Here is a 26292-nt window from a genome sequence, read left to right on the forward strand (position 1 = left end):
AATATATGGAAATGTGATGGATGGGGTGTGGGGGGCAGTGCTGTGTGTGTGGGGGGGGGCAGTGCTGTGTGTGTGGGAGGGGCAGTGCTGTGGGGGGACAGTGCTGTGTGTGTGGGGGGGGCTGTGCTGTGTGTGGGGGGGCAGTGCTGTGTATGTGGGGGGTAGTGCTGTGTGTGTGTGTGTGGGGGGGGGGGTAGTGCTGTGTGTGGGGGGGCAGTGCTGTGGGGGGACAGTGCTGTCTGTGTGGGGGCAGTGCTGTGTGTGGGGGGGGGCAGTGCTGTGGGGGGACAGTGCTGTGTGTTTGGGGGGCAGTGCTGTGTGTGGCGGGTTAGCTATGTGGGGGGGCAGTGCTGTGTGTGTGTGGGGGGGTAGTGCTGTGTGTGTGGGGGGGGTAGCGCTGTGGGGAACATTGCTGTGTGTGTGTGGGGGACAGTGCTGTGTGTGTGTGGGGGACAGTGCTGTGTGTGGGGGGGGGCAGTGCTGTGTGTGGGGGGGCAGCGCTGTGGGGGGGGGTAGCGCTGTGGGGGGACAGTGCTGTGTGTGTGGGGGGCAGTGCTGTGTGTGTGTGGGGGCAGTGCTGTGTGTGGGGGTGGGGGGTAGCGCTGTGGGGGGACAGTGCTGTGTGTGGGGGGCAGTGCTATGTGTGTGTGTGTGGGGGGGGGGGTAGTGCTGTGTGTGTGTGTGTGTGGGGGGGGGGATGTGTGATGGGGAAATACTGTGTGGGGGGGTATGTGATGGGGGGCAATAATGTGTGGGGGGATATGTGAAGGGGGGTGCATTACTGTGTGGGGGGATATGTGAAAGGGGGCATTACTGTGTGGGGGGATATGTGAAGGGGAGGGAATACTGTGTGGGGGGGATATGTGAAGGGGGGGCAATACTGTGTGGGGGGGATATGTGAAGGGGGGCATTACTGTGTGGGGGGATATGTGAAGGGGGGGCATTACAGTGTGGGGGGATATGTGAAGGGGGGTAATTATTGAAAGAAACATTTTTGCAAGGGAGGTGGGTGGCCGTTGGGGGGGGGGGGCGCCAAAATGGAGCTTCGCTTGTGTAGGCAGAAATCCTTGCACCGGCCCTGGATACAATGACTCCCAGAAAAAAAAAAAGCCTACAGCACCTGGTGTTCGCAGGCGGTCTCCCATCCAGGTACTAACCAGGGCCGACCCGACCCTGCTAGCCTCCGAGAACAGCCAAGATCAGGTGCTTGCAGGGTGATGTGGCCGTGGGCAAGTACCATGGCTGGCCTTAACTCTCTTGAAGATAGCTTGGGAGAAGACTAGAAAAATAGATACAAGGACTCCCAAAAAAAAAAAAAAGCCTACAGCACCTGGTATTCCCAGGCGGTCTCCCATTCAGGTACTAACCAGGCCCGACCCTGTTTAGCCTCCGAGATCAGACGTGATTTGGCGCTTTCAGGGTGATGTGGCCGTAGGCGAGTACCATAGCTGGCCTTAACTCTCTTGAAGATAGCTTGGGAGAAGACTAGAAAAATAGATACAAGGACTCCCAAAAAAAAAAAAGCCTACGGCATTTGGTATTCCCAGGCGTTCTCCCATCCAGGTACTAACCAGGCCCGACCCTGCTTAGCCTCCAAAATCAGACGAGATCAGGTGCTTTCAGGGTGATGTGGCCGTAGGCAAGTGCCAAGGCTGGCCTTAACTCTTTTGAAGATAGCTTGGCAGAAGACTAGAAAAATAGATACAAGGACTCCCAAAAAAAAAAAAAGACTACGGCACCTGGTATTCCCAGGCGTTCTCCCACCCAGGTACTAACCAGGCCCGACCCTGCATAGCCTCCAAAATCAGACGAGATTGGGTGCTTTCAGGGTGATGTGGCCGTAGGCAAGTACCATAGCTGGCCTTAACTCTCTTGAAGATAGCTTGGGAGAAGACTAGAAAAATAGATACAATGACTCCCAGAAAAAAAAAAAAGCCTACAGCACCTGGTATTCCCAGGCGGTCTCGCATCCAGATACTAACCAGGCCCAACCCTGCTTAGCCTCCGAGATCAGACGAGATCGGGCGCTTTCAGGGTGATGTGGCCTTAGGCAAGTGCCAAGGCTGGCCTTAACTCTTTTGAAGATAGCTTGGGAGAAGACTAGAAAAATAGATACAAGGACTCCCAAAAAACAAACAAAAAAAGCCAACGGCACCTGGTATTCCCAGGCGTTCTCCAATCCAGGTACTAACCAGGCCCGACCCTGCTTAGCCTCCGAAATCAGATGAGATTGGGCGCTTTGAGGGTCATGTGGCCGTAGGCAAGTATCATAGCTGGCCTTAACTCTCTTGAAGATATCTTGGGAGAAGACTAGAAAAATGGATACAATGACTCCCAGAAAAAAAAAAAAGCCTACAGCACCTGGTGTTCGCAGGCGGTCTCCCATCCAGGTACTAACCAGGGCCGACCCGACCCTGCTAGTATCCGAGAACAGCCGAGATCGGGTGCTTGCAGGGTGATGTGGCCGTAGGCAAGTACCATGGCTGGCCTTAACTCTCTTGAAGATAGCTTGGGAGGAGACTAGAAAAATAGATACAAGGACTCCCCAAAAAAAAAAAAAGCCTACAGCACCTGGTATTCCCAGGCGTTCTCCCATCGAGGTACTAACCAGGCCCGACCCTGCTTAGCCTCCGAGATCAGACGTGATTTGGCGCTTTCAGGGTGATGTGGCCGTAGGCGAGTACCATAGCTAGCCTTAACTCTCTTGAAGATAGCTTGGGAGAAGACAAGAAAAATAGATACAAGGACTCCCAAAAAAAAAAAATCCTGCAGCACCTGGTATTCTCAGGTGTTCTCCCATCCAGGTACTAACCAGGCCCGACCCTGATTAGCCTCCGAGATAAGACGAGATTTGGCCCTTTCAGGGTGATGTGGCCATAGGCGAGTACCATAGCTCGCCTTAACTCTCTTGAAGATAGTTTGGGAGAAGACTAGAAAAATAGATACAAGGACTCCCAAAAAAAAAAAAAAGCCTACAGCACCTGGTATTCCCAGGCGTTCTCCCATCGAGGTACTAACCAGGCCCGACCCTGCTTAGCCTCCGAGATCAGACGTGATTTGGCGCTTTCAGGGTGATGTGGCCGTAGGCGAGTACCATAGCTAGCCTTAACTCTCTTGAAGATAGCTTGGGAGAAGACTAGAAAAATAGATACAAGGACTCCCAAAAAAAAAAAGCCTACGGCACTTGGTATTCCCAGGCGGTCTCCCATCCAGGTACTAACCAGGCCCGACCCTGCTTAGCCTCCGAAATCAGACGAGATCAGGTGCTTTCAGGGTGATGTGGCCGTAGGCAAGTGCCAAGGCTGGCCTTAACTCTTTTTAAGATAGCTTGGCAGAAGACTAGAAAAATAGATACAAGGACTCCCAAAAAAAAAAAAAAGACTACGGCACCTGGTATTCCCAGGCGTTCTCCCACCCAGGTACTAACCAGGCCCGACCCTGCATAGCCTCCAAAATCAGACGAGATTGGGTGCTTTCAGGGTGATGTGGCCGTAGGCAAGTACCATAGCTGGCCTTAACTCTCTTGAAGATAGCTTGGGAGAAGACTAGAAAAATAGATACAATGACTCCCAGAAAAAAAAAAAAAGCCTACAGCACCTGGTGTTCGCAGGCGGTCTCCCATCCAGGTACTAACCTGGCCCGACCCGACCCTGCTAGCCTCTGAGATCAGCCGAGATCGGGTGCTTGCAGGGTGATGTGGCCGTAGGCAATAGCATGGCTGGCCTTAACTCTCTTGAAGATAGCTTGGGAGAAGACTAGAAAAATAGATACAAGGACTCCCAAAAAAAAAAGCCTACAGCACCTGGTATTCCCAGGCGTTCTCCCATCGAGGTACTAACCAGGCGCGACCCTGCTTAGCCTCCGAGATCAGATGTGATTTGGCGCTTTCAGGGTGATGTGGCCGTAGGCGAGTACCATAGCTAGCCTTAACTCTCTTGAAGATAGCTTGGGAGAAGACAAGAAAAATAGATACAAGGACTGCCAAAAAAAAAAAATCCTATAGCACCTGGTATTCTCAGGCGTTCTCCCATCCAGGTACTAACCAGGCCCAACCCTGATTAGCCTCCGAGATCAGACGAGATTGGGCCCTTTCAGGGTGATGTGGCCGTAGGCGAGTACCATAGCTGGCCTTAACTCTCTTGAAGATAGCTTGGGAGAAGACTAGAAAAAGAGATACAAGGACTCCCAAAAAAAAAAAAGCCTACGGCACTTGGTATTCCCAGGCGTTCTCTCATCCAGGTACTAACCAGGCCAGACCCTGCTTAGCCTCCGAAATCAGACGAGATCAGGTGCTTTCAGGGTGATGTGGTCGTAGGCAAGTGCCAAGGCTGGCCTTAACTCTTTTGAAGATAGCTTGGCAGAAGACTAGAAAAATAGATACAAGGACTCCCAAAAAAAAAAAAAAAAGACTACGGCACCTGGTATTCCCAGGCGTTCTCCCACCCAGGTGCTAACCAGACCCGACCCTGCATAGCCTCCAAAATCAGACGAGATTGGGTGCTTTCAGGGTGATGTGGCCGTAGGCAAGTACCATAGCTGGCCTTAACTCTCTTGAAGATAGCTTGGGAGAAGACTAGAAAAATAGATACAATGACTCCCAGAAAAAAAAAAAGCCTACAGCACCTGGTGTTCGCAGGCGTTCTCCCATCCAGGTACTAACCTGGCCCGACCCGACCCTGCTAGCCTCTGAGATCAGCCGAGATCGGGTGCTTGCAGAGTGATGTGGCCGTAGGCAATAGCATGGCTGGCCTTAACTCTCTTGAAGATAGCTTGGAAGAAGACTAGAAAAATAGATACAAGGACTCCCAAAAAAAAAAAAAAGCCTAAAGCACCTGGTATTTCCAGGCGGTCTCGCATCCAGATACTAACCAGGCCCAACCCTGCTTAGCCTCCGAGATCAGATGAGATCGGGCGCTTTTAGGGTGATGTGGCCTTAGGCAAGTGCCAAGGCTGGCCTTAACTCTTTTGAAGATAGCTTGGGAGAGGACTAGAAAAATAGATACAAGGACTCCCAAAAAACAAACAAAAAAAGCCAACGGCACCTGGTATTCCCAGGCGTTCTCCAATCCAGGTACTAACCAGGCCCGACCTTGCTTAGCCTCCGAAATCAGACGAGATTGGGCGCTTGAGGGTCATGTGGCCGTAGGCAAGTATCATAGCTGGCCTTAACTCTCTTGAAGATTCTTGGGAGAAGACTAGAAAAATGGATACAATGACTCTCAGAAAAAAAAAAGCCTACAGCACCTGGTGTTCACAGGCGGTCTCCCATCCAGGTACTAACCAGGGCCGACCCGACCCTGCTAGCCTCCGAGAACAGCCGAGATCGGGTGCTTGCAGGGTGATGTGGCCGTAGGCAAGTACCATGGCTGGCCTTAACTCTCTTGAGGATAGCTTGGGAGAAGACTAGAAAAATAGATACAAGGACTCCCAAAAAAAAAAAAAGCCTACAGCACCTGGTATTCCCAGGCGTTCTCCCATCGAGGTACTAACCAGTAGACATGTGCACAGAAATTTTCGTTTTTTTTTGTTCTGTTTCGTATCGTTCCGTAGGTTCGTTTCCGTTCGTTTTTCGTAAGACGCCTGTTTTCCTGTTCGTTCCCGTTAGTTTTTCGTACTACGAAATTTTTTCATATTCCGATCGTTTTGTATTTTCATTACCGTTTTATTTTCGTACATGCGGGATGGTTCGTTATTCTGTTTAATTCATGTTCGTTACTTGTTAGACAATAATTTTCGTGAATTTTCGTCAATGATTTGCATTCTGTGTTTTGGATTCCTTTTTCTGTTCGTGTTTTCGGTCGTGTGTTCGTGTGACATCTATGACAATTTGTTGTGGATGTCATGTGGGCATGCGACTGAAGATACAAACAGAAAAAGGATTTTCGTCATTTTGTACTTTCGTAAATATATGGCGGGATTCGCGGCACTTTCAACACGCGGCTCATCCATATTAACGATTGTTAAGCCCCATACACTTGGTCAGACTTTTTTAACAACAAACATAAAAACGATCGTTTTCCGTTCTTTCTCAGAAAATTTGTTCGTTTTTAAACTCCATCAGAAAACCATTTTTGGGTTCAAAAGTCTGGCCAACTGATCTCCCTTCAGATGAAAATCCACAGAAAAGTTTATTTGGCTTTACTGTACTACTCAGCACAAAAGAGAAGCTGCTTTACTAACTACACTCACTGCCCATTCAAAAAAACGAAAATTACATTTATAATAAAAGATTTATATTCTGTATTTTGGGTCCTTTTTCTTTTGGTGTTTTCGGTCGTGTGTTCGTGTGACATCTGTGGCAAAAGATTTGCATTCTGTTGAATCCAAAATACAAACAGAAAAAAGGAATTCAAGATACAGAGTGCGGGTCTTTTGTTGTGGATGTCGTGTGAACATACGGCTGAGGATACGAACAGAGAAGGGATTCAAACAGGATACAGAATGCAAATCTTTTGTTATAGATGTAATTTTTGTTCTTTTGCCGTTTTCGTTTTGTCGTATTTTCGTCAGATCGTTTGTTCGTATTTGCGGTTGTTCGTTATGCGGCTCATTCGTAATCCTGTCGTTTTCGTATTTTGGTGCTTTATTTTTTTCATATGTACACATTATTCTGCGGGTACGAAAATGAACATTTTCGTATGAAAATAACATTCGTACGAACGGGAATGCACATATCTACTAACCAGGCCCGACCCTGCTTAGCCTCCGAGATCAGACGTGATTTGGCGCTTTCAGGGTGATGTGGCCGTAGGCGAGTACCATAGCTAGCCTTAACTCTCTTGAAGATAGCTTGGGAGAAGACAAGAAAATAGATACAAGGACTCCCAAAAAAAAAAAAAAGCCTACAGCACCTGGTATTCCCAGGCGTTCTCCCATCGAGGTACTAACCAGGCCCGACCCTGCTTAGCCTCCGAGATCAGACGTGATTTGGCGCTTTCAGGGTGATGTGGCCGTAGGCGAGTACCATAGCTAGCCTTAACTCTCTTGAAGATAGCTTGGGAGAAGACAAGAAAAATAGATACAAGGACTCCCAAAAAAAAAAATCCTACAGCACCTGGTATTCTCAGGTGTTCTCCCATCCAGGTACTAACCAGGCCCGACCCTGATTAGCCTCCGAGATAAGACGAGATTGGGCCCTTTCAGGGTGATGTGGCCATAGGCGAGTACCATAGCTGGCCTTAACTCTCTTGAAGATAGCTTGGGAGAAGACTAGAAAAATAGATACAAGGACTCCCAAAAAAAAAAAAAATGGCCAACGGCACTTGGTATTCCCAGGCGTTCTCCTATACAGGTACTAACCAGGCCCGACCCTGCTTAGCCTCCGAAATCAGACGAGATCAGGTGCTTTCAGGGTGATGTGGCCAAAGGCGAGTTCCATGGCTGGCCTTAACTCTCTTGAAGATAGCTTGGGAGAAGACAAGAAAAATAGATACTAGGACTCCCAAAAAAAAAAAAAGGCTACAGCACCTGGTATTCCCAGGCGGTCTCGCATCCAGATACTAACCAGGCCCGACCCTGCTTAGCCTCCGAGATCAGACGAGATCGGGCGCTTTCAGGGTGATGTGGCCGTAGGCAAGTGCCAAGGCTGGCCTTAACTCTTTTGAAGATAGCTTGGGAGAAGACTAGAAAAATAGATACAAGGACTCCCAAAAAACAAACAAAAAAAGCCAACGGCACCTGGTATTCCCAGGCGTTCTCCAATCCAGGTACTAACCAGGCCCGACCTTGCTTAGCCTCCGAAATCAGACGAGATTGGGCGCTTTGAGGGTCATGTGGCCGTAGGCAAGTATCATAGCTGGCCTTAACTCTCTTGAAGATATCTTGGGAGAAGACTAGAAAAATGGATACAATGACTCCCAGAAAAAAAAAAGCCTACAGCACCTGGTGTTCGCAGGCGGTCTCCCATCCAGGTACTAACCAGGCCCGACCCTGCTTAGCCTCCGAGATCAGACGAGATCGGGCGCTTTCAAGGTGATGTGGCCGTAGGCGATAACCATGGCTGTCCTTAACTCTCTTGAAGATAGCATGGAAGAAAGACTGGGGAAAAAAGAGATTCAAGACTCCACCAAAACAAAAAAGCCTACAGCACCTGGTATTCCCAGGCGGTCTCCCATCCAGGTACTAACCAGGCCCGACCCTGCTTAGCCTCCGAGATCAGACGAGATCGGGCGCTTTCAAGGTGATGTGGCCGTAGGCGATAACCATGGCTGTCCTTAACTCTCTTGAAGATAGCATGGAAGAAAGACTGGGGGAAAAAAGAGATTCAAGACTCCACCAAAACAAAAAAAGCCTACAGGTACTAACCAGGCCCGACCCTGCTTAGCCTCCGAGATCAGACGAGATCGGGCGCTTTCAAGGTGATGTGGCCGTAGGCAAGTATCATAGCTGGCCTTAACTCTCTTGAAGATATCTTGGGAGAAGACTAGAAAAATGGATACAATGACTCCCAGAAAAAAAAAAAGCCTACAGCACCTGGTGTTCGCAGGCGGTCTCCCATCCAGGTACTAACCAGGGCCGACCCGACCCTGCATAGCCTCCGAGAACAGCCGAGATCGGGTGCTTGCAGGGTGATGTGGCCGTAGGCAAGTACCATGGCTGGCCTTAACTCTCTTGAAGATAGCTTGGGAGAAGACTAGAAAAATAGATACAAGGACTCCCAAAAAAAAAAAAAAAGCCTACAGCACCTGGTATTCCCAGGCGTTCTCCCATCAAGGTACTAACCAGGCCCGACCCTGCTTAGCCTCTGAGATCAGACGTGATTTGGCGCTTTCAGGTTGATGTGGCCGTAGGCGAGTACCATAGCTAGCCTTAACTCTCTTGAAGATAGCTTGGGAGAAGACAAGAAAAATAGATACAAGGACTCCCAAAAAAAAAACAAAAAAGCCTACAGCACCTGGTATTCCCAGGCGGTCTCCCATCCAGGTACTAACCAGGCCCGACCCTGCTTAGCCTCCGAGATCAGACGAGATCGGGCGCTTTCAAGGTGATGTGGCCGTAGGCGATAACCATGGCTGTCCTTAACTCTCTTGAAGATAGCATGGAAGAAAGACTGGGGGAAAAAAGAGATTCAAGACTCCACCAAAACAAAAAAGCCTACAGCACCTGGTATTCCCAGGCGGTCTCCCATCCAGGTACTAACCAGGCCCGACCCTGCTTAGCCTCCGAGATCAGACGAGATCGGGCGCTTTCAAGGTGATGTGGCCGTAGGCGATAACCATGGCTGTCCTTAACTCTCTTGAAGATAGCATGGAAGAAAGACTGGGGGAAAAAAGAGATTCAAGACTCCACCAAAACAAAAAAGCCTACAGCACCTGGTATTCCCAGGCGGTCTCCCATCCAGGTACTAACCAGGCCCGACCCTGCTTAGCCTCCGAGATCAGACGAGATCGGGCGCTTTCAAGGTGATGTGGCCGTAGGCGATAACCATGGCTGTCCTTAACTCTCTTGAAGATAGCATGGAAGAAAGACTGGGGGAAAAAAGAGATTCAAGACTCCACCAAAACAAAAAAGCCTACAGCACCTGGTATTCCCAGGCGGTCTCCCATCCAGGTACTAACCAGGCCCGACCCTGCTTAGCCTCCGAGATCAGACGAGATCGGGCGCTTTCAAGGTGATGTGGCCGTAGGCGATAACCATGGCTGTCCTTAACTCTCTTGAAGATAGCATGGAAGAAAGACTGGGGGAAAAAAGAGATTCAAGACTCCACCAAAACAAAAAAGCCTACAGCACCTGGTATTCCCAGGCGGTCTCCCATCCAGGTACTAACCAGGCCCGACCCTGCTTAGCCTCCGAGATCAGACGAGATCGGGCGCTTTCAAGGTGATGTGGCCGTAGGCGATAACCATGGCTGTCCTTAACTCTCTTGAAGATAGCATGGGAGAAGACAAGAAAAATAGATACAAGGACTCCCAAAAAAAAAAATCCTACAGCACCTGGTATTCTCAGGTGTTCTCCCATCCAGGTACTAACCAGGCCCGACCCTGATTAGCCTCCGAGATAAGACGAGATTGGGCCCTTTCAGGGTGATGTGGCCATAGGCGAGTACCATAGCTGGCCTTAACTCTCTTGAAGATAGCTTGGGAGAAGACTAGAAAAATAGATACAAGGACTCCCAAAAAAAAAAAAAATGGCCAACGGCACTTGGTATTCCCAGGCGTTCTCCTATACAGGTACTAACCAGGCCCGACCCTGCTTAGCCTCCGAAATCAGACGAGATCAGGTGCTTTCAGGGTGATGTGGCCAAAGGCGAGTTCCATGGCTGGCCTTAACTCTCTTGAAGATAGCTTGGGAGAAGACAAGAAAAATAGATACTAGGACTCCCAAAAAAAAAAAAAGGCTACAGCACCTGGTATTCCCAGGCGGTCTCGCATCCAGATACTAACCAGGCCCGACCCTGCTTAGCCTCCGAGATCAGACGAGATCGGGCGCTTTCAGGGTGATGTGGCCGTAGGCAAGTGCCAAGGCTGGCCTTAACTCTTTTGAAGATAGCTTGGGAGAAGACTAGAAAAATAGATACAAGGACTCCCAAAAAACAAACAAAAAAAGCCAACGGCACCTGGTATTCCCAGGCGTTCTCCAATCCAGGTACTAACCAGGCCCGACCTTGCTTAGCCTCCGAAATCAGACGAGATTGGGCGCTTTGAGGGTCATGTGGCCGTAGGCAAGTATCATAGCTGGCCTTAACTCTCTTGAAGATATCTTGGGAGAAGACTAGAAAAATGGATACAATGACTCCCAGAAAAAAAAAAGCCTACAGCACCTGGTGTTCGCAGGCGGTCTCCCATCCAGGTACTAACCAGGGCCGACCCAACCCTGCTAGCCTCCGAGAACAGCCGAGATCGGGTGCTTGCAGGGTGATGTGGCCGTAGGCAAGTACCATGGCTGTCCTTAACTCTCTTGAAGATAGCATGGAAGAAAGACTGGGGGAAAAAAGAGATTCAAGACTCCACCAAAACAAAAAAGCCTACAGCACCTGGTATTCCCAGGCGGTCTCCCATCCAGGTACTAACCAGGCCCGACCCTGCTTAGCCTCCGAGATCAGACGAGATCGGGCGCTTTCAAGGTGATGTGGCCGTAGGCGATAACCATGGCTGTCCTTAACTCTCTTGAAGATAGCATGGAAGAAAGACTGGGGGAAAAAAGAGATTCAAGACTCCACCAAAACAAAAAAGCCTACAGCACCTGGTATTCCCAGGCGGTCTCCCATCCAGGTACTAACCAGGCCCGACCCTGCTTAGCCTCCGAGATCAGACGAGATCGGGCGCTTTCAAGGTGATGTGGCCGTAGGCGATAACCATGGGTGTCCTTAACTCTCTTGAAGATAGCATGGAAGAAAGACTGGGGGAAAAAAGAGATTCAAGACTCCACCAAAACAAAAAAGCCTACAGCACCTGGTATTCCCAGGCGGTCTCCCATCCAGGTACTAACCAGGCCCGACCCTGCTTAGCCTCCGAGATCAGACGAGATCGGGCGCTTTCAAGGTGATGTGGCCGTAGGCGATAACCATGGCTGTCCTTAACTCTCTTGAAGATAGCATGGAAGAAAGACTGGGGGAAAAAAGAGATTCAAGACTCCACCAAAACAAAAAAGCCTACAGCACCTGGTATTCCCAGGCGGTCTCCCATCCAGGTACTAACCAGGCCCGACCCTGCTTAGCCTCCGAGATCAGACGAGATCGGGCGCTTTCAAGGTGATGTGGCCGTAGGCGATAACCATGGCTGTCCTTAACTCTCTTGAAGATAGCATGGAAGAAAGACTGGGGGAAAAAAGAGATTCAAGACTCCACCAAAACAAAAAAGCCTACAGCACCTGGTATTCCCAGGCGGTCTCCCATCCAGGTACTAACCAGGCCCTACCCTGCTTAGCCTCCGAGATCAGACGAGATCGGGCGCTTTCAAGGTGATGTGGCCGTAGGCGATAACCATGGCTGTCCTTAACTCTCTTGAAGATAGCATGGAAGAAAGACTGGGGGAAAAAAGAGATTCAAGACTCCACCAAAACAAAAAAGCCTACAGCACCTGGTATTCCCAGGCGGTCTCCCATCCAGGTACTAACCAGGCCCGACCCTGCTTAGCCTCCGAGATCAGACGAGATCGGGCGCTTTCAAGGTGATGTGGCCGTAGGCGATAACCATGGCTGTCCTTAACTCTCTTGAAGATAGCATGGAAGAAAGACTGGGGGAAAAAAGAGATTCAAGACTCCACCAAAACAAAAAAGCCTACAGCACCTGGTATTCCCAGGCGGTCTCCCATCCAGGTACTAACCAGGCCCGACCCTGCTTAGCCTCCGAGATCAGACGAGATCGGGCGCTTTCAAGGTGATGTGGCCGTAGGCGATAACCATGGCTGTCCTTAACTCTCTTGAAGATAGCATGGAAGAAAGACTGGGGGAAAAAAGAGATTCAAGACTCCACCAAAACAAAAAAGCCTACAGCACCTGGTATTCCCAGGCGGTCTCCCATCCAGGTACTAACCAGGCCCGACCCTGCTTAGCCTCCGAGATCAGACGAGATCGGGCGCTTTCAAGGTGATGTGGCCGTAGGCGATAACCATGGCTGTCCTTAACTCTCTTGAAGATAGCATGGAAGAAAGACTGGGGGAAAAAAGAGATTCAAGACTCCACCAAAACAAAAAAGCCTACAGCACCTGGTATTCCCAGGCGGTCTCCCATCCAGGTACTAACCAGGCCCGACCCTGCTTAGCCTCCGAGATCAGACGAGATCGGGCGCTTTCAAGGTGATGTGGCCGTAGGCGATAACCATGGCTGTCCTTAACTCTCTTGAAGATAGCATGGAAGAAAGACTGGGGGAAAAAAGAGATTCAAGACTCCACCAAAACAAAAAAGCCTACAGCACCTGGTATTCCCAGGCGGTCTCCCATCCAGGTACTAACCAGGCCCGACCCTGCTTAGCCTCCGAGATCAGACGAGATCGGGCGCTTTCAAGGTGATGTGGCCGTAGGCGATAACCATGGCTGTCCTTAACTCTCTTGAAGATAGCATGGAAGAAAGACTGGGGGAAAAAAGAGATTCAAGACTCCACCAAAACAAAAAAGCCTACAGCACCTGGTATTCCCAGGCGGTCTCCCATCCAGGTACTAACCAGGCCTGACCCTGCTTAGCCTCCGAGATCAGACGAGATCGGGCGCTTTCAAGGTGATGTGGCCGTAGGCGATAACCATGGCTGTCCTTAACTCTCTTGAAGATAGCATGGAAGAAAGACTGGGGGAAAAAAGAGATTCAAGACTCCACCAAAACAAAAAAGCCTACAGCACCTGGTATTCCCAGGCGGTCTCCCATCCAGGTACTAACCAGGCCCGACCCTGCTTAGCCTCCGAGATCAGACGAGATCGGGCGCTTTCAAGGTGATGTGGCCGTAGGCGATAACCATAGCTAGCCTTAACTCTCTTGAAGATAGCTTGGGAGAAGACAAGAAAAATAGATACAAGGACTCCCAAAAAAAAAAAAAAAAATCCTACAGCACCTGGTATTCTCAGGTGTTCTCCCATCCAGGTACTAACCAGGCCCGACCCTGATTAGCCTCCGAGATAAGACGAGATTGGGCCCTTTCAGGGTGATGTGGCCATAGGCGAGTACCATAGCTGGCCTTAACTCTCTTGAAGATAGCTTGGGAGAAGACTAGAAAAATAGATACAAGGACTACCAAAAAAAAAAAAAAAAAGGCCAACGGCACTTGGTATTCCCAGGCATTCTCCCATCCAGGTACTAACCAGGCCCGACCCTGCTTAGCCTCCGAAATCAGACGAGATCAGGTGCTTTCAGGGTGATGTGGCCAAAGGCGAGTACCATGGCTGGCCTTAACTCTCTTGAAGATAGCTTGGGAGAAGACAAGAAAAATAGATACAAGGACTCCCAAAAAAAAAAAAAGGCTACAGCACCTGGCATTCCCAGGCGGTCTCGCATCCAGATACTAACCAGGCCCGACCCTGCTTAGCCTCCAAGATCAGACGAGATCGGGCGCTTTCAGGGTGATGTGGCCGTAGGCAAGTGCCAAGGCTGGCCTTAACTCTTTTGAAGATAGCTTGGGAGAAGACTAGAAAGATAGATACAAGGACTCCCAAAAAAAAAAAAAAAAAGCCTACAGCACCTGGTGTTCGCAGGCGGTCTCCCATCCAGGTACTAACCTGGCCCGACCCAACCCTGCTAGCCTCTTAGATCAGCCGAGATCGGGTGCTTGCAGGGTGATGTGGCCGTAGGCAATAGCATGGCTGGCCTTAACTCTCTTGAAGATAGCTTGGGAGAAGACTAGAAAAATAGATACAAGGACTCCCAAAAAAAAAAAAAAGCCTACTGCACCTGGTATTCCCAGGCGTTCTCCCATCGAGGTACTAACCAGGCCCGACCCTGCATAGCCTCCAAAATCAGACGTGATCGGGCGCTTTCAAGGTGATGTGGCCGTAGGCGATAACCATGGCTGTCCTTAACTCTCTTGAAGATAGCATGGAAGAAAGACTGGGGGAAAAAAGAGATTCAAGACTCCACCAAAACAAAAAAGCCTACAGCACCTGGTATTCCCAGGCGGTCTCCCATCCAGGTACTAACCAGGCCCGACCCTGCTTAGCCTCCGAGATCAGACGAGATCGGGCGCTTTCAAGGTGATGTGGCCGTAGGCGATAACCATGGCTGTCCTTAACTCTCTTGAAGATAGCATGGAAGAAAGACTGGGGGAAAAAAGAGATTCAAGACTCCACCAAAACAAAAAAGCCTACAGCACCTGGTATTCCCAGGCGGTCTCCCATCCAGGTACTAACCAGGCCCGACCCTGCTTAGCCTCCGAGATCAGACGAGATCGGGCGCTTTCAAGGTGATGTGGCCGTAGGCGATAACCATGGCTGTCCTTAACTCTCTTGAAGATAGCATGGAAGAAAGACTGGGGGAAAAAAGAGATTCAAGACTCCACCAAAACAAAAAAGCCTACAGCACCTGGTATTCCCAGGCGGTCTCCCATCCAGGTACTAACCAGGCCCGACCCTGCTTAGCCTCCGAGATCAGACGAGATCGGGCGCTTTCAAGGTGATGTGGCCGTAGGCGATAACCATGGCTGTCCTTAACTCTCTTGAAGATAGCATGGAAGAAAGACTGGGGGAAAAAAGAGATTCAAGACTCCACCAAAACAAAAAAGCCTACAGCACCTGGTATTCCCAGGCGGTCTCCCATCCAGGTACTAACCAGGCCCGACCCTGCTTAGCCTCCGAGATCAGACGAGATCGGGCGCTTTCAAGGTGATGTGGCCGTAGGCGATAACCATGGCTGTCCTTAACTCTCTTGAAGATAGCATGGAAGAAAGACTGGGGAAAAAAGAGATTCAAGACTCCACCAAAACAAAAAAGCCTACAGCACCTGGTATTCCCAGGCGGTCTCCCATCCAGGTACTAACCACGCCCGACCCTGCTTAGCCTCCGAGATCAGACGAGATCGGGCGCTTTCAAGGTGATGTGGCCGTAGGCGATAACCATGGCTGTCCTTAACTCTCTTGAAGATAGCATGGAAGAAAGACTGGGGGAAAAAAGAGATTCAAGACTCCACCAAAACAAAAAAGCCTACAGCACCTGGTATTCCCAGGCGGTCTCCCATCCAGGTACTAACCAGGCCCGACCCTGCTTAGCCTCCGAGATCAGACGAGATCGGGCGCTTTCAAGGTGATGTGGCCGTAGGCGATAACCATGGCTGTCCTTAACTCTCTTGAAGATAGCATGGAAGAAAGACTGGGGGAAAAAAGAGATTCAAGACTCCACCAAAACAAAAAAGCCTACAGCACCTGGTATTCCCAGGCGGTCTCCCATCCAGGTACTAACCAGGCCCGACCCTGCTTAGCCTCCGAGATCAGACGAGATCGGGCGCTTTCAAGGTGATGTGGCCGTAGGCGATAACCATGGCTGTCCTTAACTCTCTTGAAGATAGCATGGAAGAAAGACTGGGGGAAAAAAGAGATTCAAGACTCCACCAAAACAAAAAAGCCTACAGCACCTGGTATTCCCAGGCGGTCTCCCATCCAGGTACTAACCAGGCCCGACCCTGCTTAGCCTCCGAGATCAGACGAGATCGGGCGCTTTCAAGGTGATGTGGCCGTAGGCGATAACCATGGCTGTCCTTAACTCTCTTGAAGATAGCATGGAAGAAAGACTGGGGGAAAAAAGAGATTCAAGACTCCACCAAAACAAAAAAGCCTACAGCACCTGGTATTCCCAGGCGGTCTCCCATCCAGGTACTAACCAGGCCCGACCCTGCTTAGCCTCCGAGATCAGACGAGATCGGGCGCTTTCAAGGTGATGTGGCCGTAGGCGATAACCATGGCTGTCCTTAACTCTCTTGAAGATAGCATGGAAGAAAGACTGGGGGAAAAAAGAGATTCAAGACTCCACCAAAACAAAAAAGCCTACAGCACCTGGTATTCTCAGGTGTTCTCCCATCCAGGTACTAACCAGGCCCGACCCTGATTAGCCTCCGAGATAAGACGAGATTGGGCCCTTTCAGGGTGATGTGGCCATAGGCGAGTACCATAGCTGGCCTTAACTCTCTTGAAGATAGCTTGGGAGAAGACTAGAAAAATAGATACAAGGACTACCAAAAAAAAAAAAAAAAAGGCCAACGGCACTTGGTATTCCCAGGCATTCTCCCATCCAGGTACTAACCAGGCCCGACCCTGCTTAGCCTCCGAAATCAGACGAGATCAGGTGCTTTCAGGGTGATGTGGCCAAAGGCGAGTACCATGGCTGGCCTTAACTCTCTTGAAGATAGCTTGGGAGAAGACAAGAAAAATAGATACAAGGACTCCCAAAAAAAAAAAAGGCTACAGCACCTGGCATTCCCAGGCGGTCTCGCATCCAGATACTAACCAGGCCCGACCCTGCTTAGCCTCCAAGATCAGACGAGATCGGGCGCTTTCAGGGTGATGTGGCCGTAGGCAAGTGCCAAGGCTGGCCTTAACTCTTTTGAAGATAGCTTGGGAGAAGACTAGAAAGATAGATACAAGGACTCCCAAAAAAAAAAAAAAAAAGCCTACAGCACCTGGTGTTCGCAGGCGGTCTCCCATCCAGGTACTAACCTGGCCCAACCCAACCCTGCTAGCCTCTTAGATCAGCCGAGATCGGGTGCTTGCAGGGTGATGTGGCCGTAGGCAATAGCATGGCTGGCCTTAACTCTCTTGAAGATAGCTTGGGAGAAGACTAGAAAAATAGATACAAGGACTCCCAAAAAAAAAAAAAAGCCTACTGCACCTGGTATTCCCAGGCGTTCTCCCATCGAGGTACTAACCAGGCCCGACCCTGCTTAGCCTCCGAGATCAGACGTGATTTGGCGCTTTCAGGGTGATGTGGCCGTAGGCGAGTACCATAGCTAGCCTTAACTCTCTTGAAGATAGCTTGGGAGAAGACTAGAAAAATAGATACAAGGACTCCCAAAAAACAAACAAAAAAAGCCAACGGCACCTGGTATTCCCAGGCGTTCTCCAATCCAGGTACTAACCAGGCCCGACCCTGCTTAGCCTCCGAAATCAGACGAGATTGGGCGCTTTGAGGGTCATGTGGCCGTAGGCAAGTATCATAGCTGGCCTTAACTCTCTTGAAGATATCTTGGGAGAAGACTAGAAAAATGGATACAATGACTCCCAGAAAAAAAAAAAGCCTACAGCACCTGGTGTTCGCAGGCGGTCTCCCATCCAGGTACTAACCAGGGCCGACCCGACCCTGCATAGCCTCCGAGAACAGCCGAGATCGGGTGCTTGCAGGGTGATGTGGCCGTAGGCAAGTACCATGGCTGGCCTTAACTCTCTTGAAGATAGCTTGGGAGAAGACTAGAAAAATAGATACAAGGACTCCCAAAAAAAAAAAAAAAGCCTACAGCACCTGGTATTCCCAGGCGTTCTCCCATCGAGGTACTAACCAGGCCCGACCCTGCTTAGCCTCTGAGATCAGACGTGATTTGGCGCTTTCAGGTTGATGTGGCCGTAGGCGAGTACCATAGCTAGCCTTAACTCTCTTGAAGATAGCTTGGGAGAAGACAAGAAAAATAGATACAAGGACTCCCAAAAAAAAAAAAAAAAATCCTACAGCACCTGGTATTCTCAGGTGTTCTCCCATCCAGGTACTAACCAGGCCCGACCCTGATTAGCCTCCGAGATAAGACGAGATTGGGCCCTTTCAGGGTGATGTGGCCATAGGCGAGTACCATAGCTGGCCTTAACTCTCTTGAAGATAGCTTGGGAGAAGACTAGAAAAATAGATACAAGGACTACCAAAAAAAAAAAAAAAAAGGCCAACGGCACTTGGTATTCCCAGGCATTCTCCCATCCAGGTACTAACCAGGCCCGACCCTGCTTAGCCTCCGAAATCAGACGAGATCAGGTGCTTTCAGGGTGATGTGGCCAAAGGCGAGTACCATGGCTGGCCTTAACTCTCTTGAAGATAGCTTGGGAGAAGACAAGAAAAATAGATACAAGGACTCCCAAAAAAAAAAAAAGGCTACAGCACCTGGCATTCCCAGGCGGTCTCGCATCCAGATACTAACCAGGCCCGACCCTGCTTAGCCTCCAAGATCAGACGAGATCGGGCGCTTTCAGGGTGATGTGGCCGTAGGCAAGTGCCAAGGCTGGCCTTAACTCTTTTGAAGATAGCTTGGGAGAAGACTAGAAAGATAGATACAAGGACTCCCAAAAAAAAAAAAAAAAAGCCTACAGCACCTGGTGTTCGCAGGCGGTCTCCCATCCAGGTACTAACCTGGCCCGACCCAACCCTGCTAGCCTCTTAGATCAGCCGAGATCGGGTGCTTGCAGGGTGATGTGGCCGTAGGCAATAGCATGGCTGGCCTTAACTCTCTTGAAGATAGCTTGGGAGAAGACTAGAAAAATAGATACAAGGACTCCCAAAAAAAAAAAAAAGCCTACTGCACCTGGTATTCCCAGGCGTTCTCCCATCGAGGTACTAACCAGGCCCGACCCTGCTTAGCCTCCAAAATCAGACGTGATTTGGCGCTTTCAGGGTGATGTGGCCGTAGGCGAGTACCATAGCTAGCCTTAACTCTCTTGAAGATAGCTTGGGAGAAGACAAGAAAAATAGATACAAGGACTCCCAAAAAACAAACAAAAAAAGCCAACGGCACCTGGTATTCCCAGGCGTTCTCCAATCCAGGTACTAACCAGGCCCGACCCTGCTTAGCCTCCGAAATCAGACGAGATTGGGCGCTTTGAGGGTCATGTGGCCGTAGGCAAGTATCATAGCTGGCCTTAACTCTCTTGAAGATATCTTGGGAGAAGACTAGAAAAATGGATACAATGACTCCCAGAAAAAAAAAAAGCCTACAGCACCTGGTGTTCGCAGGCGGTCTCCCATCCAGGTACTAACCAGGGCCGACCCGACCCTGCATAGCCTCCGAGAACAGCCGAGATCGGGTGCTTGCAGGGTGATGTGGCCGTAGGCAAGTACCATGGCTGGCCTTAACTCTCTTGAAGATAGCTTGGGAGAAGACTAGAAAAATAGATACAAGGACTCCCAAAAAAAAAAAAAAGCCTACAGCACCTGGTATTCCCAGGCGTTCTCCCATCGAGGTACTAACCAGGCCCGACCCTGCTTAGCCTCTGAGATCAGACGTGATTTGGCGCTTTCAGGTTGATGTGGCCATAGGCGAGTACCATAGCTAGCCTTAACTCTCTTGAAGATAGCTTGGGAGAAGACAAGAAAAATAGATACAAGGACTCCCAAAAAAAAAAAAAAAAATCCTACAGCACCTGGTATTCTCAGGTGTTCTCCCATCCAGGTACTAACCAGGCCCGACCCTGATTAGCCTCCGAGATAAGACGAGATTGGGCCCTTTCAGGGTGATGTGGCCATAGGCGAGTACCATAGCTGGCCTTAACTCTCTTGAAGATAGCTTGGGAGAAGACTAGAAAAATAGATTCAAGACCCCACCAAAACAAAAAAGCCTACAGCACCTGGTATTCCCAGGCGGTCTCCCATCCAGGTACTAACCAGGCCCGACCCTGCTTAGCCTCCGAGATCAGACGAGATCGGGCGCTTTCAAGGTGATGTGGCCGTAGGCGATAACCATGGCTGTCCTTAACTCTCTTGAAGATAGCATGGAAGAAAGACTGGGGGAAAAAAGAGATTCAAGACTCCACCAAAACAAAAAAGCCTACAGCACCTGGTATTCCCAGGCGGTCTCCCATCCAGGTACTAACCAGGCCCGACCCTGCTTAGCCTCCGAGATCAGACGAGATCGGGCGCTTTCAAGGTGATGTGGCCGTAGGCGATAACCATGGCTGTCCTTAACTCTCTTGAAGATAGCATGGAAGAAAGACTGGGGGAAAAAAGAGATTCAAGACTCCACCAAAACAAAAAAGCCTACAGCACCTGGTATTCCCAGGCGGTCTCCCATCCAGGTACTAACCAGGCCCGACCCAACCCTGCTAGCCTCTTAGATCAGCCGAGATCGGGTGCTTGCAGGGTGATGTGGCCGTAGGCAATAGCATGGCTGGCCTTAACTCTCTTGAAGATAGCTTGGGAGAAGACTAGAAAAATAGATACAAGGACTCCCAAAAAAAAAAAAAAGCCTAAAGCACCTGGTATTCCCAGGCGGTCTCGCATCCAGATACTAACCAGGCCCAACCCTGCTTAGCCTCCGAGATCAGACGAGATTGGGCGCTTTGAGGGTCATGTGGCCGTAGGCAAGTATCATAGCTGGCCTTAACTCTCTTGACGATATCTTGGGAGAAGACTAGAAAAATAGATACAATGACTCCCAGAAAAAAAAAAAGCCGACAGCACCTGGTGTTCGCAGGCGGTCTCCCATCCAGGTACTAACCAGGGCCGACCCGACCCTGCTAGCCTCCGAGAACAGCCGAGATCGGGTGCTTGCAGGGTGATGTGGCCGTAGGCAAGTACCATGGCTGGCCTTAACTCTCTTGAAGATAGCTTTGGAGAAGACTAGAAAAATAGATACAAGGACTCCCAAAAAAAAAAAAAAAAGCCTACAGCACCTGGTATTCCCAGGCGTTCTCCCATCGAGGTACTAACCAGGCCCGACCCTGCTTAGCCTCCGAGATCAGACGTGATTTGGCGCTTTCAGGGTGATGTGGCCGTAGGCGAGTACCATAGCTAGCCTTAACTCTCTTGAATATAGCTTGGGAGTGAAAGGGTTAAGTACTATCACGACCGGTCCCCATTGTTCCTCATAACTTAGTCAGCGCCGGAGATCACTTCTGAACCCATAAAATACTACAGTGAGTCGAGTTCAGGGAAAATGATCTAATGACACATCTTTATTCATGGCTTTTATAATATTCTACAAGCAATAAGATAACACAAGAAATTAACCTGTTCATACATCCGGTGGAAGTACTAATATGGTCTTAGCATCTTATGGTACAACAACAAGTTTTATCAGCAGACATGTTCTCATAACAATACATTGAAATGCGTCTTTAACACAGAACTCTGTCTATAAACTCCAAAACATAAGATAAGCGTTAAAGGTCAATAACAAGCTATGTTCTATAAACAAACGGTTACTTTAGAACAGACTGAAACAGAGAGAATAATAATGTCTTGACGAGATGAATCTAAGATGGATACTTATTCCTAAGATGGAGTCACAGTGGCTCACATCCTTTCAATCGCCTCTTTGATTCATGAAATGAATTATAAATATACATGGTGACCCATCTTATATACACATATAGGGTGATACACCTGTAGTGCCCCCTTACTTTCAGTATGGGCACTACGCTAAATTAGTGGGAAAATGGGAGAGCTTATTCAGCTCTCATTCACAATTTGCTAAATTTTGGGCCGCTGTCATCTCAGAACTGTCCTGTAGGTCAGTCTGTGTTCCAGGGGTGTGTTACCACTCCTGGGCGGCAGTTGGCGCTAGAGGGGTTCTGGCGGACTCACCCTCCCCAGCAGCCAGAGGAGTGGTTCCCCTCACTAGGTATGCTGGAGGAGGTCATATCCGGGGCAGCAGCCTTGGCTTGAGGCCTTCTTCTTCCGCGGGGTTCGAGTTCCAGGTACGGTACCCACATTCAGGGTGTGCGTATCCCTGGACCTCGCCGCTGTGGCCTACCCAGCCAAAGTTGCGCATCATGCAGAGCTCCATCCTGACATAGAGAGGGGTCCCAGTGACTAGCTGGGGCCTGAACCTCTCCAAAGAGGATCCTAAGCTGAGAGCTGCACGGTGGGGGATCGGCTTCTGCGGGGGTAGCGCTGCACACCTAGTAATACAGAGAATTACAACTTATACATGATTTCTAATAACTACAAATCCCAAGTCCCGCTATACCTCTGAAGGGGAGCGATGACTCGCAGTCCAAGGACCGCGGCTATGGGACGCTTTACTCACAGATATTTGGATGGACGTAAACCATCGGGCCTTCAGAAAAAAACCTAAGATACATCTACTGTGAAACACGGCTAGACGATGATATTTGATACAGCGTCTCGAGGTGTTTCAGTATACATTCAAAGCGCTGTACAAGTTACTCACTTGGAGTGTTTAGAAACCCACTTGAGCATGTTTATAAGCTTACAGATACATTGCATAAGGCACTAGATCCTTGGGGGGCGCTAGGCCCCCTTTCCATTTATACAATTATGGCCCTGAGATTAAGAGTCTCATGCTCTACCGACTGAGCTTATACAACATTAAAAACATAAGTAAAGTATTACTGCAAAGATTAGGATCACTATTTCTATATGAGCACGATATCCTTAAACTAGGAGAAAAATACCACCAACTCCAAACCCATCCGCCCAAATCTTCAAATCTCTCTCTGTGGCATGTGTCTGGAGATTCAATAACCATCTAGCAGTGCCACTGTACCCATAGTACTAGTACTGGCATTTGGATATGTGCTGGCTGCTCTAATAGCTGATTTTGCAATGTACAATGTACTCTAAAAACAGAAAAAACTACAAAAAAAACCTTGTGTATATCAGGAAAAAAACAGTGGAAGTCATAAATGACCTGGGACAAATGTCCCGCTGAGCAATGTATATATAGTCATGCTGTGACACTACCTTACCCTGTTCTCCTGCTCAATCCCAAAAAGGCATTATCAGTCCTAGCCTTTGGAATAACTCTGTATCTGCCCAAACTTTGAGCAGACAGGTGTTGATAATTTAGGTAATATTTATAGTTGGTCCGCCCAGGGTAAATGATGTTCCCATCCCCTACCACCTTCGCTCAGGAGGTACACCTGGGACCTGAAACACTTCTGGAAAAGGAACTCCTCAGGGCAAAGCTTTCCACCACGTTCTTTTTGGTGAGGACACCTGCCATAGTCCTACAATTGCCCCCTGCATTACAAACATAACGAGGAGGCCAAATCTGGGTGCTACAACCACAGTACTATTCAGATACCTTCACTCGGGCACCCGGATACATTTCTGATACTTCCGGAAGGGAGGTTCAGCCCCTGGTGACACCTTTGGTAGCAGGTAAAACAAGAAGTGATATATTATAAAACCAACTGTGGTGAATTTTACCCTCTTAGACTATGTTCATTCACCAGGGCAGCCATAACTGCCTGTGACTAAAGACACATTCCGTGTGTCAGGCTTCAGGGTTGTGGAGGGGCCAGCCTAGTGGGGGTTGTGGCAGCATCAGGGGTGACATGGAGGGGCCAGAGTAGCTGACAGACATAAGAGATATTCTGAAGATGCCCCCTGCGGACCACTTGTTCTTCTTGTCCTGGGGTCCTTTAAAAGTCGTTTATTTTTCCCAGCTATACTGGGCCAGAACTAGGTGGAATCTGTAAGTTTGCACAGAACCATCAAGTGTCCGGGGCTGTTCCGCCTGGCATGGCTACTGAAAGCTGGGCCCGGTCTGCTCCCACCGCTGCCACCACCTTGGGGCCTGGTCTGCTCTTCCGTAGAGGCTAGGGGCTAGAGGCTAGGGCCTGCGCTTCCACATGTGAGCCTCAAAAGCTAGGATGGCTACCTCAGCAAGAACCTAAAGCTGAAAACAGCCAATCAATCTAACTTATTGCTTGATTGATTTACCTGCCGAAGTAAAACAACTTCTGGCCCTTTTGGTGAGACCAAAAGAAACCCTCTCTCTCTCTGTATATATACAAACATATCCACTGACCTTAAGTAAAGGATCCAATGACTCTGAATACAGAGTGTCCTTCTGGGTGTAAACTCCACCCGTCCTTACAACCGGCCTCCAAAAAGTAACTATATACTGTAGCAGGGCTGATCTATGTGTAGGTGTGTCTCTCAGGTGGGCTTGCAAATGTGGTCTGGAGCATAATTGCATAGACCCCAAAGGTACATAACCCGGAGGATATTATCCACCAGGTTAGTCATCAGCCGTGAAGGATACATTTCCAGAAAATTGGCTAGCCCACAAGGGAATGCCCTCTTCTCGTCCACCAGGACGCTAAAACATATTTGCTGAACCCATCACTATGAAGTGAAATGGTATATGGCAGTGGTATGGCACATCAGATAAGACTGGTGCTCCAAGTACAATTAAACTATTAATTTCCCTCAAGTCCTGCAGCTACAGGGTTTATAGAGGTGTTCTGTTCTGGGATATTCAGTTATCCCTTTTTTTTTTTTATTATTATTATGCCACAGAACAGGGCTATGTACAGCATCACTACATTTACTCAGCTAATACACAGATTTAAACTCAATAAGCATTTAAAATGTTATGCTCCTCAACGGCTGTGTTTACAAAAAAACCTTCGTGATTTTTGGCCAAATGCCAAATGACAATATTTTGCACAGAGATACCCTGATATGTGGCTGTTAATGTGCAAAAATCAGTTTTTCAAAAATAAACCTCTAGTCAAGTAAAAATACCTTGCTTGGCATAATGCCAACTAATTTATTGGACCCATATACAATCAGTTCCTTCTGCCTCATTTCTTTGTCTACCTATCTCATTTATGTTGGGTGATAATTTCACAATAATCCGGAATCTCAACGGATGTATTATGAACCCAAGTGCAACACTCATAGCCCCTAGTACCTAGGCCCGTGAGTGCAGTACTTATGCTTTCAACGGCCAGGAATTCTAATTGCTCCTGATTGCTCTAGTTTCTATATTTCATTTGGAAATATCATCAGGATTTTCCTCCCAGTACATCATCAATAATACTCATGTAATCATTGAGCCTCTTCATTCAACCTATTTCCCAATCTGTACTAGAAGGGAACCAGGCCCAGGCCATATTATTAATATATTTTGAGAGGATACCTGGGGTACAAACTAGCTTTAAGAAGGTGTCCTCTCTTACTATCACCTAATATCCCTCTTTACTGGGACCATGGCCGCTGACTAACACCATCCCTGGGATTTTAAATAAGGATAATATAGATAATATCCTTGCAACAGATGTATGTATAATCAATGGTTTAAAGGCAACCTTTGAAAAATTCTCCTTAGCTCATAAGAGAGACCGGAGAATGTCATACCTCACAACAATTGGCCTACTATAGAGGTGGGTTGGCGCCTAGGAATAAAGGGTCTGGGGTACAGAAGAAGGAGCTATACCGCGATGCTACTGGAAGTGCAGCATATTGGCAAGTCGTAGACTTCTTGTGGAACTACCTAACTTAAAGCACAAACCTTTAAATCCATCAATGGCCTGGGTTATCTACTCAAAGCATTGCTGTTTAACCACTAACATGTATGTTGGTCTGAGATTGTTCATAAAAGTTTGGATCATCAGACTGTGCCATCTAACACACCCTCCCCTGTCTTTTGTCTACAGGCGACTGAAATGTCAGTAACGTGGAGTTAAGTTCAGGGGTGTGATAGAAAGAGGTGCTGTTGGAGAAGTTTAAGATAACTTGTGAAGGTGTCTGTCATTGAGAAGTTAAGGGCAGTGTGTTGACAGGCTTGGACCCCTCTTGTGGAGTTCCCTAACTTAAAACACCAATCTGGTGCATGACTCCTACCTGTGATCTGGAAAATAAGAGTATTATCAGAGTATTTCCTAGTAAAACTTGTAAGGTGTACGTGGGGTGTACCTTTTAAGAGAGGAGTGAAATTCAAAGGTACGGCTATCAGGGGAATTCTACTGGACCCAGGGTGCAGCTTGCTACATATCCAGCAAGCTGGAAGCTTTCTTGTGACATCAGTAAGACAAATAAGTGGGGTACCATTTTAGAGGAGTAGCCTTAAAAAGGAATTCTAGTGGTACCCTTGGATTTTACTACCTATCCAACATTTGTAATATGATGATTTCCTACCATAAGCATATTTAAACTTAAACTTTAAAAATAACATTTTGTCGGTAAAACCTTCACCGATTTTCTGTCTTCATTCTAGCAT

General features: G+C 48.7%; 31 non-coding genes and 47 pseudogenes across 31 annotated transcripts; all 78 read right to left on the reverse strand.

Moving 5' to 3' along the window:
• Positions 1-1318: 1318 nt before the first annotated feature.
• Positions 1319-1437, reverse strand: LOC120921231 (annotated as a pseudogene).
• An 85-nt stretch (positions 1438-1522) lies between these two features.
• Positions 1523-1641, reverse strand: LOC120921299 (annotated as a pseudogene).
• An 86-nt stretch (positions 1642-1727) lies between these two features.
• LOC120921244 lies at positions 1728-1846 on the reverse strand (annotated as a pseudogene).
• An 87-nt stretch (positions 1847-1933) lies between these two features.
• Positions 1934-2052, reverse strand: LOC120921232 (annotated as a pseudogene).
• A 91-nt stretch (positions 2053-2143) lies between these two features.
• LOC120921387 lies at positions 2144-2262 on the reverse strand (annotated as a pseudogene).
• Positions 2263-2559: 297 nt separating this feature from the next.
• LOC120921248 lies at positions 2560-2678 on the reverse strand (annotated as a pseudogene).
• A 291-nt stretch (positions 2679-2969) lies between these two features.
• LOC120921249 lies at positions 2970-3088 on the reverse strand (annotated as a pseudogene).
• Positions 3089-3172: 84 nt separating this feature from the next.
• On the reverse strand, positions 3173-3291 carry LOC120921482. Its single transcript, XR_005744900.1, has one exon. It is a non-coding gene; the product is annotated as a 5S ribosomal RNA (ribosomal RNA).
• Positions 3292-3378: 87 nt separating this feature from the next.
• On the reverse strand, positions 3379-3497 carry LOC120921245 (annotated as a pseudogene).
• An 88-nt stretch (positions 3498-3585) lies between these two features.
• LOC120921401 lies at positions 3586-3708 on the reverse strand (annotated as a pseudogene).
• An 82-nt stretch (positions 3709-3790) lies between these two features.
• On the reverse strand, positions 3791-3909 carry LOC120921263 (annotated as a pseudogene).
• Positions 3910-3994: 85 nt separating this feature from the next.
• Positions 3995-4113, reverse strand: LOC120921366 (annotated as a pseudogene).
• An 85-nt stretch (positions 4114-4198) lies between these two features.
• Positions 4199-4317, reverse strand: LOC120921302 (annotated as a pseudogene).
• An 89-nt stretch (positions 4318-4406) lies between these two features.
• LOC120921344 lies at positions 4407-4525 on the reverse strand (annotated as a pseudogene).
• A 295-nt stretch (positions 4526-4820) lies between these two features.
• Positions 4821-4939, reverse strand: LOC120921492 (annotated as a pseudogene).
• A 293-nt stretch (positions 4940-5232) lies between these two features.
• Positions 5233-5355, reverse strand: LOC120921411 (annotated as a pseudogene).
• A 1484-nt stretch (positions 5356-6839) lies between these two features.
• LOC120921250 lies at positions 6840-6958 on the reverse strand (annotated as a pseudogene).
• An 84-nt stretch (positions 6959-7042) lies between these two features.
• On the reverse strand, positions 7043-7161 carry LOC120921421 (annotated as a pseudogene).
• Positions 7162-7250: 89 nt separating this feature from the next.
• LOC120921354 lies at positions 7251-7369 on the reverse strand (annotated as a pseudogene).
• An 86-nt stretch (positions 7370-7455) lies between these two features.
• LOC120921229 lies at positions 7456-7574 on the reverse strand (annotated as a pseudogene).
• Positions 7575-7869: 295 nt separating this feature from the next.
• On the reverse strand, positions 7870-7988 carry LOC120921439. The gene has a single exon (XR_005744874.1). It is a non-coding gene; the product is annotated as a 5S ribosomal RNA (ribosomal RNA).
• An 89-nt stretch (positions 7989-8077) lies between these two features.
• On the reverse strand, positions 8078-8196 carry LOC120921433. The gene has a single exon (XR_005744868.1). It is a non-coding gene; the product is annotated as a 5S ribosomal RNA (ribosomal RNA).
• A 264-nt stretch (positions 8197-8460) lies between these two features.
• LOC120921380 lies at positions 8461-8584 on the reverse strand (annotated as a pseudogene).
• Positions 8585-8672: 88 nt separating this feature from the next.
• Positions 8673-8791, reverse strand: LOC120921287 (annotated as a pseudogene).
• A 90-nt stretch (positions 8792-8881) lies between these two features.
• On the reverse strand, positions 8882-9000 carry LOC120921475. Its single transcript, XR_005744894.1, has one exon. It is a non-coding gene; the product is annotated as a 5S ribosomal RNA (ribosomal RNA).
• A 90-nt stretch (positions 9001-9090) lies between these two features.
• On the reverse strand, positions 9091-9209 carry LOC120921493. The gene has a single exon (XR_005744910.1). It is a non-coding gene; the product is annotated as a 5S ribosomal RNA (ribosomal RNA).
• Positions 9210-9299: 90 nt separating this feature from the next.
• Positions 9300-9418, reverse strand: LOC120921234. The gene has a single exon (XR_005744847.1). It is a non-coding gene; the product is annotated as a 5S ribosomal RNA (ribosomal RNA).
• Positions 9419-9508: 90 nt separating this feature from the next.
• Positions 9509-9627, reverse strand: LOC120921246. The gene has a single exon (XR_005744848.1). It is a non-coding gene; the product is annotated as a 5S ribosomal RNA (ribosomal RNA).
• A 90-nt stretch (positions 9628-9717) lies between these two features.
• On the reverse strand, positions 9718-9836 carry LOC120921258. Its single transcript, XR_005744849.1, has one exon. It is a non-coding gene; the product is annotated as a 5S ribosomal RNA (ribosomal RNA).
• Positions 9837-9920: 84 nt separating this feature from the next.
• Positions 9921-10039, reverse strand: LOC120921422 (annotated as a pseudogene).
• Positions 10040-10128: 89 nt separating this feature from the next.
• Positions 10129-10247, reverse strand: LOC120921355 (annotated as a pseudogene).
• Positions 10248-10333: 86 nt separating this feature from the next.
• On the reverse strand, positions 10334-10452 carry LOC120921230 (annotated as a pseudogene).
• Positions 10453-10747: 295 nt separating this feature from the next.
• On the reverse strand, positions 10748-10870 carry LOC120921407 (annotated as a pseudogene).
• A 90-nt stretch (positions 10871-10960) lies between these two features.
• On the reverse strand, positions 10961-11079 carry LOC120921270. The gene has a single exon (XR_005744850.1). It is a non-coding gene; the product is annotated as a 5S ribosomal RNA (ribosomal RNA).
• Positions 11080-11169: 90 nt separating this feature from the next.
• Positions 11170-11288, reverse strand: LOC120921282. Its single transcript, XR_005744851.1, has one exon. It is a non-coding gene; the product is annotated as a 5S ribosomal RNA (ribosomal RNA).
• A 90-nt stretch (positions 11289-11378) lies between these two features.
• Positions 11379-11497, reverse strand: LOC120921293. The gene has a single exon (XR_005744852.1). It is a non-coding gene; the product is annotated as a 5S ribosomal RNA (ribosomal RNA).
• A 90-nt stretch (positions 11498-11587) lies between these two features.
• On the reverse strand, positions 11588-11706 carry LOC120921305. Its single transcript, XR_005744853.1, has one exon. It is a non-coding gene; the product is annotated as a 5S ribosomal RNA (ribosomal RNA).
• Positions 11707-11796: 90 nt separating this feature from the next.
• LOC120921228 lies at positions 11797-11915 on the reverse strand. The gene has a single exon (XR_005744846.1). It is a non-coding gene; the product is annotated as a 5S ribosomal RNA (ribosomal RNA).
• Positions 11916-12005: 90 nt separating this feature from the next.
• On the reverse strand, positions 12006-12124 carry LOC120921317. Its single transcript, XR_005744854.1, has one exon. It is a non-coding gene; the product is annotated as a 5S ribosomal RNA (ribosomal RNA).
• A 90-nt stretch (positions 12125-12214) lies between these two features.
• Positions 12215-12333, reverse strand: LOC120921328. The gene has a single exon (XR_005744855.1). It is a non-coding gene; the product is annotated as a 5S ribosomal RNA (ribosomal RNA).
• Positions 12334-12423: 90 nt separating this feature from the next.
• On the reverse strand, positions 12424-12542 carry LOC120921339. Its single transcript, XR_005744856.1, has one exon. It is a non-coding gene; the product is annotated as a 5S ribosomal RNA (ribosomal RNA).
• A 90-nt stretch (positions 12543-12632) lies between these two features.
• Positions 12633-12751, reverse strand: LOC120921351. Its single transcript, XR_005744858.1, has one exon. It is a non-coding gene; the product is annotated as a 5S ribosomal RNA (ribosomal RNA).
• A 90-nt stretch (positions 12752-12841) lies between these two features.
• LOC120921362 lies at positions 12842-12960 on the reverse strand. The gene has a single exon (XR_005744859.1). It is a non-coding gene; the product is annotated as a 5S ribosomal RNA (ribosomal RNA).
• A 90-nt stretch (positions 12961-13050) lies between these two features.
• Positions 13051-13169, reverse strand: LOC120921438. The gene has a single exon (XR_005744873.1). It is a non-coding gene; the product is annotated as a 5S ribosomal RNA (ribosomal RNA).
• Positions 13170-13259: 90 nt separating this feature from the next.
• LOC120921374 lies at positions 13260-13378 on the reverse strand. The gene has a single exon (XR_005744860.1). It is a non-coding gene; the product is annotated as a 5S ribosomal RNA (ribosomal RNA).
• A 90-nt stretch (positions 13379-13468) lies between these two features.
• Positions 13469-13587, reverse strand: LOC120921423 (annotated as a pseudogene).
• Positions 13588-13678: 91 nt separating this feature from the next.
• On the reverse strand, positions 13679-13797 carry LOC120921318 (annotated as a pseudogene).
• An 86-nt stretch (positions 13798-13883) lies between these two features.
• On the reverse strand, positions 13884-14002 carry LOC120921264 (annotated as a pseudogene).
• A 299-nt stretch (positions 14003-14301) lies between these two features.
• LOC120921338 lies at positions 14302-14420 on the reverse strand (annotated as a pseudogene).
• Positions 14421-14510: 90 nt separating this feature from the next.
• LOC120921385 lies at positions 14511-14629 on the reverse strand. Its single transcript, XR_005744861.1, has one exon. It is a non-coding gene; the product is annotated as a 5S ribosomal RNA (ribosomal RNA).
• Positions 14630-14719: 90 nt separating this feature from the next.
• On the reverse strand, positions 14720-14838 carry LOC120921397. Its single transcript, XR_005744862.1, has one exon. It is a non-coding gene; the product is annotated as a 5S ribosomal RNA (ribosomal RNA).
• Positions 14839-14928: 90 nt separating this feature from the next.
• LOC120921408 lies at positions 14929-15047 on the reverse strand. Its single transcript, XR_005744863.1, has one exon. It is a non-coding gene; the product is annotated as a 5S ribosomal RNA (ribosomal RNA).
• A 90-nt stretch (positions 15048-15137) lies between these two features.
• On the reverse strand, positions 15138-15256 carry LOC120921420. Its single transcript, XR_005744864.1, has one exon. It is a non-coding gene; the product is annotated as a 5S ribosomal RNA (ribosomal RNA).
• Positions 15257-15345: 89 nt separating this feature from the next.
• On the reverse strand, positions 15346-15464 carry LOC120921440. Its single transcript, XR_005744875.1, has one exon. It is a non-coding gene; the product is annotated as a 5S ribosomal RNA (ribosomal RNA).
• A 90-nt stretch (positions 15465-15554) lies between these two features.
• LOC120921430 lies at positions 15555-15673 on the reverse strand. The gene has a single exon (XR_005744865.1). It is a non-coding gene; the product is annotated as a 5S ribosomal RNA (ribosomal RNA).
• A 90-nt stretch (positions 15674-15763) lies between these two features.
• Positions 15764-15882, reverse strand: LOC120921431. The gene has a single exon (XR_005744866.1). It is a non-coding gene; the product is annotated as a 5S ribosomal RNA (ribosomal RNA).
• A 90-nt stretch (positions 15883-15972) lies between these two features.
• Positions 15973-16091, reverse strand: LOC120921432. The gene has a single exon (XR_005744867.1). It is a non-coding gene; the product is annotated as a 5S ribosomal RNA (ribosomal RNA).
• Positions 16092-16181: 90 nt separating this feature from the next.
• LOC120921434 lies at positions 16182-16300 on the reverse strand. The gene has a single exon (XR_005744869.1). It is a non-coding gene; the product is annotated as a 5S ribosomal RNA (ribosomal RNA).
• Positions 16301-16390: 90 nt separating this feature from the next.
• Positions 16391-16509, reverse strand: LOC120921389 (annotated as a pseudogene).
• Positions 16510-16600: 91 nt separating this feature from the next.
• LOC120921319 lies at positions 16601-16719 on the reverse strand (annotated as a pseudogene).
• Positions 16720-16804: 85 nt separating this feature from the next.
• Positions 16805-16923, reverse strand: LOC120921265 (annotated as a pseudogene).
• A 299-nt stretch (positions 16924-17222) lies between these two features.
• LOC120921289 lies at positions 17223-17341 on the reverse strand (annotated as a pseudogene).
• Positions 17342-17432: 91 nt separating this feature from the next.
• Positions 17433-17551, reverse strand: LOC120921395 (annotated as a pseudogene).
• Positions 17552-17637: 86 nt separating this feature from the next.
• Positions 17638-17761, reverse strand: LOC120921381 (annotated as a pseudogene).
• An 88-nt stretch (positions 17762-17849) lies between these two features.
• LOC120921292 lies at positions 17850-17968 on the reverse strand (annotated as a pseudogene).
• Positions 17969-18058: 90 nt separating this feature from the next.
• On the reverse strand, positions 18059-18177 carry LOC120921424 (annotated as a pseudogene).
• A 91-nt stretch (positions 18178-18268) lies between these two features.
• Positions 18269-18387, reverse strand: LOC120921320 (annotated as a pseudogene).
• Positions 18388-18473: 86 nt separating this feature from the next.
• On the reverse strand, positions 18474-18592 carry LOC120921266 (annotated as a pseudogene).
• A 299-nt stretch (positions 18593-18891) lies between these two features.
• LOC120921298 lies at positions 18892-19010 on the reverse strand (annotated as a pseudogene).
• Positions 19011-19101: 91 nt separating this feature from the next.
• Positions 19102-19220, reverse strand: LOC120921396 (annotated as a pseudogene).
• Positions 19221-19306: 86 nt separating this feature from the next.
• LOC120921382 lies at positions 19307-19430 on the reverse strand (annotated as a pseudogene).
• Positions 19431-19517: 87 nt separating this feature from the next.
• On the reverse strand, positions 19518-19636 carry LOC120921312 (annotated as a pseudogene).
• Positions 19637-19726: 90 nt separating this feature from the next.
• LOC120921425 lies at positions 19727-19845 on the reverse strand (annotated as a pseudogene).
• Positions 19846-19930: 85 nt separating this feature from the next.
• On the reverse strand, positions 19931-20049 carry LOC120921435. The gene has a single exon (XR_005744870.1). It is a non-coding gene; the product is annotated as a 5S ribosomal RNA (ribosomal RNA).
• A 90-nt stretch (positions 20050-20139) lies between these two features.
• On the reverse strand, positions 20140-20258 carry LOC120921436. The gene has a single exon (XR_005744871.1). It is a non-coding gene; the product is annotated as a 5S ribosomal RNA (ribosomal RNA).
• Positions 20259-20348: 90 nt separating this feature from the next.
• LOC120921413 lies at positions 20349-20471 on the reverse strand (annotated as a pseudogene).
• Positions 20472-20557: 86 nt separating this feature from the next.
• LOC120921359 lies at positions 20558-20676 on the reverse strand (annotated as a pseudogene).
• A 298-nt stretch (positions 20677-20974) lies between these two features.
• Positions 20975-21093, reverse strand: LOC120921251 (annotated as a pseudogene).
• Positions 21094-26292: the final 5199 nt, after the last annotated feature.

This window comes from Rana temporaria, chromosome 13 (assembly GCF_905171775.1).
Source record: "Rana temporaria chromosome 13, aRanTem1.1, whole genome shotgun sequence".
In the NCBI taxonomy this organism is placed as follows: domain Eukaryota; kingdom Metazoa; phylum Chordata; class Amphibia; order Anura; family Ranidae; genus Rana; species Rana temporaria.